Source organism: Trachypithecus francoisi, unplaced genomic scaffold, assembly GCF_009764315.1.
Source record: "Trachypithecus francoisi isolate TF-2019V2 unplaced genomic scaffold, Tfra_2.0 Lachesis_group20, whole genome shotgun sequence".
In the NCBI taxonomy this organism is placed as follows: Eukaryota; Metazoa; Chordata; class Mammalia; order Primates; family Cercopithecidae; genus Trachypithecus; species Trachypithecus francoisi.
The window spans coordinates 34,380,762-34,398,314 of record NW_022681466.1 but is presented as its reverse complement, the minus strand read 5'-3'; the positions used below and the strand labels follow the sequence as shown (position 1 = coordinate 34,398,314).

The 17,553-nt window shown below is 42.7% G+C and overlaps 1 long non-coding RNA gene across 1 annotated transcript in view; it reads left to right on the top strand.

The window, feature by feature from the left end:
- The window catches only part of LOC117067320, a 104,646-nt gene that overhangs the window by 23,698 nt on the left and 63,395 nt on the right, over positions 1–17,553 (top strand). The window lies entirely within an intron of this gene.

Sequence of the window (17,553 nt, the reverse complement as noted above, 5' to 3'; positions counted from 1 at the left end):
TTATTCTTCTGCAATGAATTTTGATGTAGTATTCACAAGTCCATAACCAAGATATATTTTAGTTTTCAATAATATGTGGTTTCCTTTTTAAATCAAAACGTTTCATTTGATTTCATTCTCATGTATAAAAATGTACACATCACTTTGGGCTAAGTTTTCGGCAAAGGTAGAAAGTGGAATACCATTAGGAACTTTATCCAAATGCTTAGAAGAGCATAGCTCAGCAAAAACAAAATTTCCCCATCAAGGGGCTATAAATTGCCTATGATAAGGTTTGTACTGAGTTTAAGTCACATCCGAAGTACATTTATGGTACAGGCATTTATTAAAGTATTTATTACTTCCTCTAGCAAGTCCTTCAGCTAGTGGAATTTTAATCATGTAACCTGGAGGATTGACTTAATTATATTCTGTATTTGATTTTAATGGAGAAACTAATCATTACAGTGCATGAAACTATGAGACAGAAATAACCATCCTTTAGGAGACAGGCTAAGCTTTTTGTGTTCAATTTGGTAATTTTCTGACAGCCACACCATTTTCTGTCCCTGTTGTTTAAAAAATTAATTTGGAAGAAATTTCTTTATTGTAGGTGGACAATTTGAAAATGAAAAATTCTTACCCTGTGAATTTCTCACCCGGAGCACTTTAACTTTTCCACCAAGCATATCCCCCTCCCTTCAACTCAAATCAATGAATTAACAAGTTTGAATGCACATGCTCTTCCTGAAAAAAAAAGAGATTTTTTTCCCTGAATGATCAGTTGGATATAAAATCATAAAGACATACCTGGTTTAGAATAATAACCACATTTCCCCCACCCTTCTACTTTAAAAAGACATTAAACCTTAACATCATATAATCCACATATTCCATACCTAGTCATTAGTTGCTGTTCACAAAAGTAAAGTCATGTCACTCATGTAATATTTCTTTCTGTTCCACTGCTCCTGCCTGCAAGTGTTTAGAAGCTCTTCCTATCCCTGTCCTTGCTTCCAACATTGCACACATTTTCTTCTCGTGCTTAAAAATAAATGTCAAGTTCTTGATCTTTTGTTAAAGATTCATTGCCAAAGATGGTTTCACAGCAGGAGCCTTCCTAGGGAGAGAGTTGGCTCACATTCCTGCTAAGAATGTAACCTGGGAATGATGGAAAAATAATTATAATCAATGTCAGAGAGCATATGGGTTTCTACCAAGAAGCCTGCCAAGTAGGACCTGCACTAATCCTTTCCATCCATTATCAGCCAGTTGACTCTAGCAGACAAATTCCTCATATTTGGATAAATGAAAGTCCAGATCTCACACATATTTCTCCCACATCTGAGAGGTTTCACTCAGAAATGCCTTGCATTTCTGAAGGTTAGTTTCCATAAAACTACATTAGTGTGTTTTCTTGTCTGTAAATGTGGGATTGCCTTATTTCTACTGCATCCTTTAATGTGGGTGACCCTCTAAGGTCAGTACACACATAGTGAAAGACATGAGGCCATTCTAATATGTACATTGAAAAGAACCACATTTTAAAAGCTTTGTGGTGATGTGTGTTTCAGCTGGATACACCCCAACAGTATATGTCGTGTTTTTAAAAGAGGAATTATGCTGAGTTAATTAAGTGGAAGCAGAAACACCTGGTGCATATCACTATGGAATAAGGCCCTGGGTGATTTAATTAAGATCTTTATGGTTACCAAGTGGCTTTCCAAGTATTTTTCCACTGAACTTATATTTTACTTTACCCTCCACCCTGCTTCTCTTCAGATGTATGCCAGGTGGTATATAGTTCTTTTCTTTTTTTTTTGTGAGACAGTCTAGCTCTGTTGGCCAGGCTGGAGTGCAATAGTGCGATCTCGGCTCACTGCAACTCCTGCCTCCTGGGTTCAAGCGATTCTCATGCCTCAGCCTCCCAAGGAACTGGGATTACAGGCGCATGCCACCAAGCCAAGCTAATTTTTGTATTTTTAGTACAGACGGGGTTTCACCGTGTTGTCCAGGCGGGTCTCAAACTCCTGACCTCAAGTGATCCACCCATCTTGGCCTCCCAAAGTGCTGGGACTACAGATGTGAGCCACTGTGCCTGGCCGGTATATAGTTCCTTTTAGGAGAGAATTTTCTCTCTGTAGAATCTCTGGATACGGGAAACCAGACATGAATTTGAATTCTTCTTATAAGCCTCTGTGATTCAAGGATTAGCGCAACTTGCCTCTTTTTTACATAGCGGAAAGATAAAATTCAGTCCATGCTAAACCAACATTCTCTTATTTTCTAAGCATCAATAAATCAATAAACACAATAAATATATTGTATGCCTTCTTGTTAAAAAATGCAGAGTAGACAAAGTGAGGGCATTCTAATTTAGAGTAGATTATTCTTCCAATATTTAGAACACTCCCAGCAAGGAGAAAAATGAACTGGAAATGAGGTTGCTGTTTGCTAATATGGAACCCCATTCATAGATCTAGCACTCAACACAGACACAATAAATTGGGCAGTGGCCTCTCAGTCCTCTCTGCTCCAGTGGAAATATTCAGTATAGCTGTCCAGCTCCCAAGTCATATTCTAAAACAAAGATTTTAAAAGATGAGTTGTATATCGATATTGTGATGCCACTCAGTCATATAACGTGGCCCCAGATCCCACTGCTAAAGTTGTAAAGATGAAATTATTTTTGGCTGGGAACAGTGGTCATACCTGTAATCTCAGCACTTTGGGAGATGGAGGCAGGTGGATCACTTGAGCCCAGGAGTTTGAGACCAACCTAGGTAACATGGTGAAACCCTATTATCTATTAAAAAAAAAAAAAAAAGAGGCTGGGCACAGTGGCTCAAATCTGTAATCCCAGCACTTTGGGAGGCTGAGGCAGGTGGATTACTTGAGCCCAGGAGTTTGAGACCAGCCTGGCCAACATAGTCAAACCCCTCTCTACTAAAAATATAAAAATTAGCTGGGCGTGGTGCTGCGTGCCTGTGGTCCCAGCTACTCGGGAGGCTGAGGCAGGAGAATCGCTTGAACCCAGGAGGCAGAGGTTATAGTGAGCTGAAATCATACCACCGCACTCCAGCCTGGCGACAGAGCGAGACTCTGTCTCAAAAAACAAAAAACAAAAAAAGAGCCAGGTATGGTGGTGCATGCCTGTAATCCCAGCTGCTCGGGATGCTAAGGCAGGAGAATCGCTTGAACCCAGGAGGCAAAGGTTGCAGTCAGCCGAGATCGTGCCATTGCACTCCAGCCTGGGCAACAGAGCGAGACTCCAGCTCAAAATAATAATAATAATGAAAGAAAAGAAAGAAAGAAAACAAGTCATCGACCCCAATGCTGCATTATCAGCTTTCAGGAAGACTTGTATTTTACTTCTTATTCACCCCCGCTCCCACCTCACCAGCATGTATCTCTGTAAAACCTATGAAAACTTCAAGGTGACCAATACCCCTAAAATACACCTGGGTGCAATTCTGTATTTGTAGAGTAAAATTAGTCAGATATGGACATCCTCACACAGCAACTGATCAGAGGAGGAAGAAAACCAGAACTCAAAGACTTAAAGCATTTTTAACTGAGAAAAGAAATTCTAGCTATATCTTTGCAACTGGTTTGACAGAACCTAGAAATCAAGTTTGGCAAATACTGGTCCCATGTATTTTGTGAGGATACTATTTATATCATCAAAAGACTCCATAGTTCGTTTGATGTGGTGGCCAAATAAGATTATAGAAGTTTTCTTTTTCTTGAGTAGGCTGTACTGTGCTTATTAATAATAAAAACACTTCACCCACTTGTTCAGTATAAAGGCAGGCTCTAATGCCCTAGTGAATTGTGTTGTCAGGTTTATTAGTAAGTCGTTTATTTAGAAATCAAAATTCTATAAACCCAGTGGTATAAATGGTAGTTAAATTCCAAGCATAAGTCCCAAATCGGATTGACTTCTAAATCATGGGAGCAAAACCAAGGCTGAGTTCCAGCTGCTGGGAGTGAACACCTGTGCCAGTTCTTCTCCATTTATCACCTGCTCAGTGCTCTGGAAGGCTAGCTTCCTACAGACTGATTTGTTCACCTGGGCTTCCTTGCTGGCTAGCTTTCAGTTGGCTTCAGTCAAGAAGGGGCACAGACTAGAAATAGGAGATGAGATTAGGTGGGGTATTTCTTCATCTGTTCCTCTCCTGCTTAGCTGCCAGCAACCTGGCAATGGCTATGTCCCTCCAAGACTACATTTCTAGCTGGGAAGCCTCTTCCACAGCCCCAGCTCTTACTGGGCTCTGGGAATATGGTTCCCTCCCTTTGGCACCCAGTCTTGGGGATATAACAACTCCTTGCTCTTGCTCCTCTCAGGTATCTGAACATCCTGTGTTGGTTTTCTTAACCCTGTCCTTGCCTCAGAGAATAATCTCTTCATTACAGTTTCTTCATTTGTGCCATCTCAGGAGAATTTCATTCATCAAGATCCTGACCAGCTGGGCGTGGTAGCTCACACCTATAATTCCTGCACTTTGGGAGGCTGAGATGAGGAGTTTGAGACCAGCCTGGCCAACGTGGTGAAACCCCATCTCTATTAAAAATTAAAAAATTAGCTGGGCGTGGTGGCTTGAGCCTGTAATCCCAGCTACTCGAGAGGCTGAGGCAGGAGAATCACTTGAACCTGGGAGGTAGAGGTTGCGGTGAGCCGAGATAGCACCACTGCACTCCAGCCTGGGTGACAGAGTGAGACTCCATCTTAAAAAAAAAAAAAAGACCCTGACCAAGAGAGTGAAGGAGGAAAAAGAGGAAAAAAATATTTCATGTTTCTTTCCTGAGTGCAGGAATTCCAGGTGGAGTTTCAGACAGGATAATTCATGGATCTAACAGGTATTAATCATGTTTCTCTTATATGCCATTCATAATGAATAAAGTAGATCTAGTTCCTGCCCTCAACAATAAACACACACATGAATAACCAAAATAGGTACATGTTTTGGAAAATCTTACGTAGGAAATAGGGTGCACTGACAGAGAGTCACTCGTGCGGGAGAGCAGTTTTGGATAGGGTGGTCAGGGAAGGCCTCGCTGAGGAGGTGACATTTAACTGAGACCTCAAGGTTAGAAGGAAACAGCCACCGTACAAAGATCAGGCAAAGCACAGGGAACATGTGTTCCAGGCAGAAGGAGCTGAAGGTGTAAAGGCTTGGAGGTGGGAAAAGAGCTTTGTGGGAAAACCAGGACGTATGCCAGCTGTTTGACTTTGGAGGAAACAAAAGACATATTTGCAAGCCACATGGAGAGTGGAAGGAATACAAATGTGACTGGAGGAGGGGCCAGGTGGAGAGTGGGAGAGACGAAGCTGGACAGAAGCTCAGAGAACGCAGGGCAGGCCCTGTAGGCCAGGGTGAAGACGACGGTTTTTATTCCAAGTATAGTGGGAAGCCAAGAAGAGTTTTAAAGAGCAAAGTCATACAATCTGGTTTATCCTTTTAAAAGATCGCTCTTGCTGCTCTATGAAGAAGGACTCGGCGAAAAACAAGTAGAATCAGGGAGAACAGTCCGAGGGTGATCAAAATAATCCAGACGGAAGATGACTACGTTTTAGTCTGAAGTGGTGGGAGTGGTGATGGAGAAGAGCAGACGTCTGCGAGTTTTATTTTGGAGATAGAGCCACAGGACTTGGTAAGGATTGGGCATGCAGGGAGGCAAGAGGAAGGGAAGAGTCAAGGAAGCCTCTCAGGTTGCTGACTTGGGCCTCTCTCTGGAGGGTGAAGCTGTTTATGGAGAGGAGGAAGACTAGGGGAAGAATAAGGAAGGAAGGATTTTTAAGATGAAGATGTCCACCAGACATCCAGGGAAATATCAAGCCAGCAGATGGCTGCCTGAACCTGGAGCCCAGTTGACAAGTTTGAGCTGGAGGATCTTTTTTTCTAATCTGTTAGTGGTCAAGTAGGCATCTCAGGTCAACCCAGCCTATGCCAAAAGAGACCTCCATCAGGTCTGTATGGACCTGTTAAAACTCTATTCGGGGCTTAGACATGAAGCCCCACTTAGTAAAAAGCATCCCTATACCCTGCTTTGTCATAAGTGCACATATTTTCTTTGAAGAAAAGGATTGCTAGTCAAAAACAAGATTTGAGAATTCCTAGGTCCCTGACTAAATACCGTCACAATCTTGCCCCTAGAGTTCCAATTTTAACATGACTTAATGGTATATTTAAAGAGCAAGCCCCAGAGTCCAGTTGGAGTGACAGACAATAATGTCCTCATGGGGAGACATAGGCGCATAGTAAGAGATAAGGTTCCAAAGCTTTTCCTTCTGGCTGTCATGGCAACAGCAGCAAGAGCTCTGGAGGTGGGAAGGAGGACAAGGAGGAGAGAGGAGTAACCAGAAGCTGTGGTGGCTGTTAGTCTTCAGAAAATAATTCAGGACAGATATTTGCAAGCTGCATGGAGCACAAGCCCTGTACATCCAGGTTAGTTGTAAGTATACAATTTGTAAGTGGACAATTTGTTCATTTTAAGAACCAGAGATACACATAAAAGCTTTGTCAGACTAGGGGGAGTACATCATGCATCTGTTTTATCCCTTGTACTCAGTGTGCTGCCTGGGGCTCCATGTACTTGAATAAATGAGCAAATGAGGTCTCAAAAGAAGAGTCACTACCCTGCTTATTTCATGTGGGTTCAAAAGTTGCCAGGTGGATAGAGACTTTGGATAAAGATTTTAGTTTACATCAGAACCATATGCATATAGTGGTCAGTGATTACAGAGTGACAAGCCTGAAAAGAAAACTAGCCCCCGAGCCAAAAGCCCAAGTTGGTCGGGGGTGGGACGCAGGTCTCGTTCCCCGAGACTGAAGCTAAAATTATTCACTAACCATAAATAAGTTATATAATTGTATACTTCCCATCAGGATCCAGTTTATGATAGGTTTTGGACTACATTTTTTTTTTTTTTTTTGAGACAGAATCTCGCTCTGTTGCTCAGGCTGTAGTGCAGTGGGGTGATCTTGGCTCACTGCAACCTCTGCCTCCCAGGTTCAAGTGATTCTCCTATCTCAGCCTCCCAAGTAGCTGGGACTACAGGCGTGTGCCACCATGCCCCGTTACTTTATTATTATTATTATTTTTATTTTTATTTTTATTTTTTTATTTTTTTATTTTTTGAGGCGGAGTCTCGCTCTGTTGCCCGGACTGGAGTGCAGTGGCCGGATCTCAGCTCACTGCAAGCTCCGCCTCCCGGGTTTACGCCATTCTCCTGCCTCAGCCTCCCGAGTAGCTGGGACTACAGGCGCCCGCCATCTCGCCCGGCTAGTTTTTGTATTTTTAGTAGAGACGGGGTTTCACCTTGTTAGCCAGGATGGTCTCGATCTCCTGACCTCGTGATCCGCCCGTCTCGGCCTCCCAAAGTGCTGGGATTACAGGCTTGAGCCACCGCGCCCGGCCTATTATTATTATTTTTAATAGAGATGGGGTTTCACCATATTGGCCAGGCTGGTCTCAGACTCCCGGCCTCATGTGATCCTACTGCTTTGGACTCCCAAAGTGCTGGGATTACAGGGGCGAGCCAACACGCCTGGCCTGGACTAGATTCTTGAGGTGATTAAATACCATCTGTAACTGGGAATGTAACAAAGGCTGTGGAAGTAAGGAAAGGTGATGGTGTGATGAAAGAATACAGACAAAAGGGCATGAATTCCTGCCTACCCTAAAAACAAGGAGACTTGAGGCGTTAAACTTTGTTCAAGAGAGTTTAGTGTATCTGATACTCACAAATATCCAGATATTTGAAAAAGAAAATCCCCAGTGCTGTGGACCCTTGGAGAGCCTATGTCAAATATCCCTCAAGACCTTTCATCTGTCTTTGCTCTAATTCTGTACTCACCAAGCAATCAATATTTTCATCACTAATTCTGTTTCTTTATATACTGACAAGGATACCCTGAATAAAAAACATGCATATCTGATAATAGGAAAAGTACATTCCCCTCTCCAAATTGCACTGATCAGAAAATTCAGACACCTGATTATCAAGGTCTTCCAGCCCTCCTGATTTGCCTCTGATGACCTCTGTGATCTCAGCTGCTGTCACTCTCCCCTGTGGCACTAGGCTCTAGTCACCATGGCCATCTTTCCATTCCTGCAATACCATAGACATCCCGCTCAGTCTTCCCCTTCCAGTTTCACCTGCCAGCCCTGCTCTCCCCCAGATATTCCCATGCTCGGTTACCTCTTACCTGCCCATCAGATCTTAGTTCAAATATCACCTCCTCAGAGAGATCTCTGTGCCCATTGTTGCAACCTTTCCCCATTTTACCTCCCCTGATGGTCACTTTCTATCCCTTAGCCTGTTTTCTGTTTCACTAAATAATATCTTATTTGTGTACTTCCTTATTATCTGATTCTCTCCATTGGAATACAAGTCCAATGCCACTGTAGCCCCAACACTTAGCACAGACTCAAGACTCAACAAGTATTTGTTTAATGAATGGAATGTGGGAAAGAATAAAATATGAGCTGCTATAGATGAGAGAGAGGAGATACAAATAGGGACCACATATGAGGTAAACAGAACCTTCCCGTGCTCCCACACTGTGACTTTTGATAGAGACAAAATCTCACTCTGCCAACCAGGCTTGAGTACAATGACATGATCATAGCTCACTGCAGCCTCAAATTCCTGGGCTCAAAGGATCCTCCTGCCTTGGCCTCCCAAGTAGCTAGGACTTCCAGCATGCACCACCACGCCTTGCTAATTTTTAAATTTTTTGTTGAGATAGGGTCTCACTATGTTGCCCAAGCTGGTCTCAAATGCCTGGCCTCAAGTGATCCTCCCACCTCAGCCTCCCGAAGTGTTGGGATTACTGTGAGCCACTGTACCTGGTTCTACTTCACTTTAGACTGTGAACAACTTGAGGACGAGGACCATCTTGTTCATGTTGGCATCCCCATGGCCAAATAAATGTCTGTGGCACCCTTTAATGCCCCTCTGATGGAAATGGGAAGTTCAGAGACAATTTTGAGATTTTCTACTGGGTGAGCTTGGCTTAACTGGCTGGGTAAGAGCCTGCCAGAACAAGCAGTTTTTACAAGATGAAAGAAAAAAGATGTATGTGGGTAGTGACAGCACCAAAAGATAGCCTAGGTCCATTAGCCCTTCCTCCTCTGTAATCTCCATCGGCATCCTCCAGATCTAAAAAGATTCCAGGGAATTGCCTCAAGCTTCCCCCATTGTGCTGCCCTAATTGCCCCCAGATTGCTGCCCTGAGCTTTTCCTGGCTAAAAATACCATAGCCTCACCTGCCACCAGGGATAGGGTTAAAAACATAAAAATAAAAATAAAGAAGGAAATGCCAGAGCCATCCCTGTACATAAAAGTTAGACAGGGCTGTGTGCGGTAGCTCACACCTGTAATCCCAACACTTTGGAAGGCCGAGGTGGGAGGATCACGAGGTCAGGAGTTCGAGACCAGCCTGGCCAATATGGTGAAACCCCATCTCTACTAAAAATATTTTTTAAAAAAAGCCAGGCATGGTGGCATGCGCCTGTAATCCCAGCTATTTAGGAGGCTGAGGCAGGAGAATTGCTTGAACCCGGGCGGTGAAGTTGCAGTGAGCTGAGATCACACCATTGCACTCCAGCCTGGGCGACAGAGTGAGACTCTGTCTCAAAAAAAAAAAAAAAAGAAAAGAAAAGAAACAGCTCTCACTTGACCAAAGTCCAGAAAGGGACTTAAGAAGACAGGCCAGCTGAAAACAAGGGTGCACAAAAGAGCACCAGTGAGAACCAGCATTCAACAAGGAGTGACTGGAAAGAACTGTTTAATGTTTCAAACATTGCCAGCTGAATAACATGACAGCGAACTCGTTATTTAGCTCAACTATATATAGTTTGCATCCTGGAATCCACTCATACTCATACTATATATAGTAGAGTTTTATGCGGGCACTTGAATTGATTGTGTGTGCTGGACTGGACTGAAGTGTTCCTGTGGTGCCAGAAATGAAGAGAAAATGGAAATCTTCCATGGGCCTATGGGTATGTTCATTACCACTGTTGCCATTTTCACAAATGTGTGACGGTGGCAGAAAGCTAATTGAGACCAGCCATGGAATAACAGGGCAGAAACTGGCTAAGGAATACTTTGGTTTGAGAATTTCTCTTGGAAAGATGCCTCCTTTCTGTCTATTCCTTGTGGAGTATTTAAAGACTGCCTATGGTCATTGATCAGAAATAATACATATTAAAAGGAAGTTTCAAGGTCTAAATAATACTGAGGTGTTATACCAAAAAAAAACCACAAAAATAATTTATTGTCTGGTCTAACTCAACAAAACAGTTCTATCAAACTGCTCATCATTCCCTGGCTCCTAAACTTCAGTTTTTGGAATATAAGCACTTTTTATGAACTTCTGCTTTTTCTTGATTAGAACAGCAATTTTTCTGACCTGCTTTGAAAAGTACAGTGTACTCTGGATAGCCCATTTCAGGCCAAAAAAAAAAAAAATCCTTATTTTAAATCAGGAGTCTCAAATCTCTTTTGAAAAGCTGCTTTTTTAGGTCAGGCGCAGTGGCTCATGACTGTAATCCCAGCACTTTGAGAGACCGAGGCGGGTGGATTACTTGAGGCCAGGAGTTCGAGACCAGCTTGACCAACATGGTGAAACCCCCATCTCGACAAAAAATGCAAAAATTAAGCAGGCATGGTGGCTCATGCCTGTAGTCCCAGCTACTTGGGAGGCTGAAGCAGGAGGATCATTTGAGCCTGTGATGCAAAGGTTGCAGTGAGCCGAGATGGTCCATTGCACTCCAGCTTGAGAACACGGTAGTGCTTTTTGGTTGTTTTTTGTTTTGTTTTGTTTTGTTTTTGCGACAGAGTCTCACTCTACCGCCCAGGCTGGAGTGTAGTGGCTGCAGTCTCGGTTCACTGCAACCTCCGCCTCCTGGGTTCAAGCGATTCTCCTGCCTCAGCCTCCTGAGTAGCTGGGATTACAGGCACCTGTCACCATGCCTGACTAATTTTTGCATTTTTAGTAGAGATAGGGTTTTGCCCTGTTGGCCAGGGTGGTCTCGAACTCCTGACCTCAGGTGATCCGCCAGCCTTGGCCTCTGAAAGTGTTGGGATTACAGGCGTGAGCGACCATGCCCGGCCAAGAGTAGTGTTTTTACTGTCCAATATCTAACATCCCTTCCTGACAATATACCCCAGTTTCACTTTTCTACCTATGCACTTCAGATGAAGCTCTTCACTCCTGTACCCACAGTGGGGCATGTAACCTAGACTAAGCCAATGATGGCATGCTCTGTTTGGCGACAGTGATTGATGAGATGGGCAAAGGATTCAAACTGGGCCAATCAAAGCCCATAAGACTCAATTCTGGAACTTTTATGGAAGCTATTAGAGGAAAAGTGGATCTTTCTTCTGTAATTGGTTGTCGTAATGTTGATAGCCTGTAGCTGCTGGTGACCACTGGCAGGGTCTGAGAACAGAACGAACTCTGAGGAAGCAGAGCTGTGGACTGGATCCTAGTGTTCTCTAGCTTAATTCCTGAGTCAAGCTGTGCCTGAAGGTCTAGGCCTGGACTTTTCAGTTTACCTCAATCAATTCCCTTTCTTTGCTTAATCAGTTGGGGTTGAGTTTTCTGACACCTGCATCAGATGCACGTGGAGCTTGCAGGAAAATGTGGTGCTTGAGGAGGAGAGGATTCACTGGGTTGAGAATTCATGGAGCCAGTGGGAGCAATTGGCATGAGAGTCTACCAGGAAAGGCCTAGAGACAGCTCTATGGATCTCAGTCTACTGATTGAAGATCCTGATCTTCCAAGTAATTTTTATTTTAATTGTGTGTTTCATGATTCAAAAATCAAAACTAAATAGGAAGGTATACACAAATAGGTTCCATTCCTTCCTTTGCCCCTCTTTCCTCCATGGGTAACAATTCTTATTTTTTGGTCTATTCTTCAGTGTTTCTTTATGCATCTACAATCAAATATGAATATATATATATATATATTTTTTTTTTTTTTTGAGGCGGAGTCTCGCTCTGTCGCCCAGACTGGAGTGCAGTGGCCAGATCTCAGCTCACTGCAAGCTCCGCCTCCCGGGTTTACGCCATTCTCCTGCCTCAGCCTCCCGAGTAGCTGGGACTACAGGCGCCCGCCATCTCGCCCGGCTAGTTTTTGTATTTTTAGTAGAGACGGGGTTTCACCATGTTAGCCAGGAAGGTCTCGATCTCCTGACCTCGTGATCCGCCCGTCTCGGCCTCCCGAAGTGCTGGGATTACAGGCTTGAGCCACCGCGCCCGGCCTATGAATATATTTTTAAAAGATACTATGCTTTGCTCTGTTCTACATGCATTTTGTTCCTTCAATATATGTTCATTCAAAGAGTATCCTTCCTTGAAACTCTATAGTGCCTTTGAATATTCCTGGTCACCTTCCACATAATACTTCAGGTGGCTCAGAGCCTCATCTATCAAGCCCTACCCCTTCTCTGCTCTGTTACCCTGGAGACACCTTGGTTTAATACTGGAGAATCCTATTTCACTGGTGTCAGAGAATTACAATCAAGCAGCTAAAATATGGATGTGACTGTAAGTTAAAAAAAAGAGAAACACATTTAGAAAGTCTAATATGAATAATACTAACAAATAGAGACTATTGCAAGGGTAAGGGAATTGCTAGAAAAATGAAAAAGCTATGAAAAAAATCTAAATTTTTGGCCAAAGAGAGATTAACATTGACGGACAGGTACATTGGCAAATATCCCAGAAAGAAGAGTACTGTATTAATTGCCACCAAATGATCTACGATTTTGAATTCAGTCAAAATTCAGTCCTCTTAGTTGGGCAAAAATCCCTGATCAAAGCAATGCACTGACCCACATGCTTTTAACATTCACAGATGTCTTACTAACCCTTTCAACAGACTGACTTAAACAGGGCTTAGATCCGGCCTGACAGCCTTGGAATTGAAAACGCAGGATAATTCACTTAGGGCAATGTGAAAGAGAACATTTCAAACTGAGCCTACACGGTGGAAGATCTAAAATTAGTCTTTTTCTTAAAAGTTATATTCAGCCTTTAGTATGCGAGAATATATCTAAAAATAGGAATTTCAGTGAAACGATGGAGTGAAAATGAAAGGTAATCTGCAGATACACGTAAGATTCACTGCAGACAGACTTGATAATTCACCCTATTCTGTTAGGCATTTGGCATTTGGATGGACTGACCCCAGTGCTTGGCATGGCTTGGTTGCTGACTACGTCTTTGTGGGTGAATGAACGCACGAATGTCTCTGCATATTTTCCCATAATACGTAGGGGCAAACCACCATCTGTAGATGATAACTTCGTGTGTTTGGGTTCTTATGCAAGGGCTTCTTAGCTGTATTTGATAGGAAAAAACTATTGTAAGAAAAGGAAATTGCCATTAGATCTCATTTTTCTGGCCACATTTTTTTCTTATATTACAAAACTGTGTATTGATACACCTAGGAGAGGTTGATGTTTTCTCTGGATTTGGTTAGATTTTAAATGAGTTACATAAACATATTTCTATTTTTATGGTCTCATGCAGGTCTTAATTAGAAGTAAATGAGTCAAGGATTATGTTATTTTATCCTATAATAAATTAGTGTTTATTTTTTCCTTTCCTTTTGATCTTCTGAAATTCTAACTAGGGAGTTAGAAGAGTCGGGAGGGCCGGGCGCGGTGGCTCAAGCCTGTAATCCCAGCACTTTGGGAGGCCGAGACGGGCGGATCACGAGGTCAAGAGATCGAGACCATCTTGGCTAACACAGTGAAACCCCGTCTCTACTAAAAAATACAAAAAACTAGCCGGGCGAGGTGGCAGGCGCCTGTAGTCCCAGCTATTCGGGAGGCTGAGGCAGGAGAATGGCGTGAACCCGGAAGGCGGAGCTTGCAGTGAGCTGAGATCCGGCCACTGCACTCCAGCCTGGGCGACAGAGCCAGACTCTGTCTCAAAAAAAAAAAAAAAAAATAAGAAGAGTCGGGAGAAAAAGATTTTTAAATTTTTAGATAAATATATTTGCCATTTGTATTTTACCAAGCTACAAAACCCAAGGAATAAACAAAAACGCAAAGCAGACATTTTCAAAGAAAATAAGCCTTATAACAATATATTGCAGTTTCTGGCCGGGCGCGGTGGCTCAAGCCTGTAATCCCAGCACTTTGGGAGGCCGAGACGGGCGGATCACGAGGTCAGGAGATCGAGACCATCCTGGCTAACACTGTGAAACCCCGTCTCTACTAAAAAATAGAAAAAAATAGCCGGGCGAGGTGGCGGGCGCCTGTAGTCCCAGCTACTCGGGAGGCTGAGGCAGGAGAATGGCGGTAAACCCGGGAGGCGGAGCTTGCAGTGAGCTGAGATCCGGCCACTGCACTCCAGGCCGGGCGACAGAGCGAGACTCCGTCTCAAAAAAAAAAAAAACAATATATTGCAGTTTCTGTAAATCATAGCCTTAAAAATTAGGGTTAAAGTTTTATCTTTTTGGTCTGAAAAATGAAATACTTGTTTGTTGTACAGATGATACTGTGAATGCATTTCCAGATGCTAGGATCTTGGGAACAATTGTAGAACATACTTTATTATATAATATGTGCTATTTTTAATTAAGATATGTGGTTTATGGTATTGCCAAATTGCAATAACTTTATTTTGGGTGCAATAAGGCAATCAAATAACATGTATTTTGGAGCTAATGCTATTATTCTAAGAAAGCACATTTACAAGAGTTAATTCAGCATTAAACTTATTCCAGTCATAAATCCGTAGACTCAAAATGTGATTTAGCTCATGGATTTACACTTGTAAAATAAGCAAGGTTTTAATTAAAAGTCAATAGATTATGTCAAAGCATCAATGAATTTTTTGCCCTCGGGCATAAACCATTTCTACATTAGGTAGCCTAATAGAAAACACTTTACTTTCAAGGTTTTATTTCTTCACCAACACACCATGTGTGAAACAATCCATTCTTAGCACAATATATTGTACAATGTAGCTTGATTATTTACATATGTTTCTGCCATTTACAAAACCCATATTGTCCTCAGAAGGTAGTACAGAGTGTATTAGGCTACAGACTACAAACAACAGAAAAATAAGTTGGTCCACAATTTGAATAGACTAGAATGTGTAACCAAGGAACAATGGAGACACTCCTTGTTTGTGGCTTTTTTAGAATGTAGTAAACAACTGTCTTTCAGGATGGGCCACCAACCAAAAATTGTAACAAAACAAAATCTTAAGGAAGCCTTGCAGAAGAGAAACTAGTGCATTAGATGAGCAATCCAAAGAGAAAAAATAGAGACAATGAAATGCGCAAGAAGATTTGGCCATGAGAAATCAGAACTTCATGTGTACTTACTAATCCAAGTCTGATTCTGTTATGATGCAGACCTAACAATCTAAAAACAAGTACCAGATCTAAAAACACATGGATCTAAAAACAACTACAGCAATTAAAACCTTCCACTCTATTTCTTCTCTCCTTTTTTTTTTGAGATGGAGTTTCACTGTTGTCACCCAGACTGGAGTACAATGGCACGATCTTGGCTCACTGCAACCTCCGCCTCCCAGGTTCACGCCATTCTCCTGCCTCAGCCTCCCAAGTAGCTGGGATTACAGGTGTCCACCACCATGCCCAGCTAATTTTTTGTATTTTTAGTAGAGATGTGATTTCACCATGTTGGCCAGGCTGGTCTCGAACTCCTGACCTCAGGTGATCCACCCACCTTGGCCTCCCGTAGTGCTGGGATTACAGGCGTGAGCCACCACGCCCAGTCTATTTCTTCTCTCCTAACAGCTAACTGTGCCTTTACTGAGGTTCCACTTCATCATACTTTGCTCATCAAGGATCTTTGATTCACTTTTACTCTTTACTAATTTAATTGACAATGATGGTGTTATAAATATCAAATTATTCTTCATGAAATTATCTACTGTATAATGACTAAATGTCACCATTAAATTCTAAATCCACTTCCCTTATAAAAATGTCTTTGTGGAATGAGTCATTTTTCTTTCACTGTTTCTTAGAGCTTCTTATCAGGCATAATTTAAAAAATAGTATCAGGGCACAGATCTGCTAGGTCTCCAATCATTTTACTGGGCATTTAAGTCTAATACTGCATTGTGCCCCTGTTGCATTTGTGTTAGGGCTGTTTGTACTGGACCTGAGGTTTTATGAAGCAGCCAATGCGGGATTAAATTTAGTTTACATTAGGTTTTTAGTCACTGGCTATCATAATATACGTTTTCTTTTTTCTTTCTTTCTTTTTTTTTTTTTTTTTTTGAGACGGAGTCTCGCTTTGTCACCTAGGCTGGAGGGCAGTGACAGGATCACGTCTCACTGCAAGCTCCGCCTCCTGGGTTCATGCCATTCTCCTGCCTCAGCCTCCCACGTAGCTGGAACTACAGGTGCCCATCACCACGCTCGGCTAATTTTTTTCGTATTTTTAGTAGAGACGGAGTTTCACTATGTTAGCTAGGATGGTCTCGATCTCCTGACCTCATGATCCACCCACCTCAGCCTCCCAAAGTGCTGGGATTACAGGCATGAGCCACTGCGCCCGGCCTTTCTTCTTTTTTTTTTAAGACAGAGCCTTGCTCTGTCGCCCAGGTTGGAGTGCAGTGGTGCAATCTCGGCTCACTGCAACCTCCACCTCCCAGGTTCAAGCAATTCTCCTGTCTCGGCCTCCTGAGTAGCTGGGACTATAGGCTCATGCCACCACGCCCAGCTAATTTTTGTATTTTTTTTTTTTTTTTTTTTTTGAGACGGAGTCTTGCTCTGCCGCCCAGGCTGGAGTGCAGTGGCGGGTCTCAGCTCACTGCAAGCTCCGCCTCCTGGTTTACGCCATTCTCCTGCCTCAGCCTCCCAAGCAGCTGGGACTACAGGCGCCTGCCATGTCGCCCGGCTAGTTTTTTTGTATTTTTAGTAGAGACGGGGTTTCACCATGTTAGCCAGGATGGTCTCGATCTCCTGACCTCGTGATCCGCCCGTCTCGGCCTCCCAAAGTGCTGGGATTACAGGCTTGAGCCACCGCGCCCGGCCTAATTTTTGTATTTTTAATAGAGACGGAGTTTCACCACATTGGTCAGGCTGGTCTCGAACTCCTGACCTCAAACGATCCACCCACCTGGGCCTCCCAAAGTGCTGGGATTATAGGCGTGAGCCATTGTGCCTAGCCTTACATTTTCTACTATTTGCATATTTCTGTACATTTCGATAACATCATGTTTTTGCTGTCTAACTTTGTGGAATTTGCAACTCTAATTATTTCAGAGAATTTTTTAAATCCTTAAAACAAGATTAAATCACTTACATTTAAAAATATAATGCATAGATTTTTAAACAAAGATATACATTATACCCTTTTTGTAGAGAGAAGGAATAACTCCAAACTAAGTTCAAATAGATGTGGACATTTCTTTGCCCCAGATTCAGTTACTTACAACAGAGAACTCTTTGTGTAGTTCTCATAGTAAAGGAGAAGTCCTAATGATCAATATTCCACAGAATTCTATCCAACCAACCTGTATTGAGTTGCCTTTTTTGGAATGTTGTTTGCATA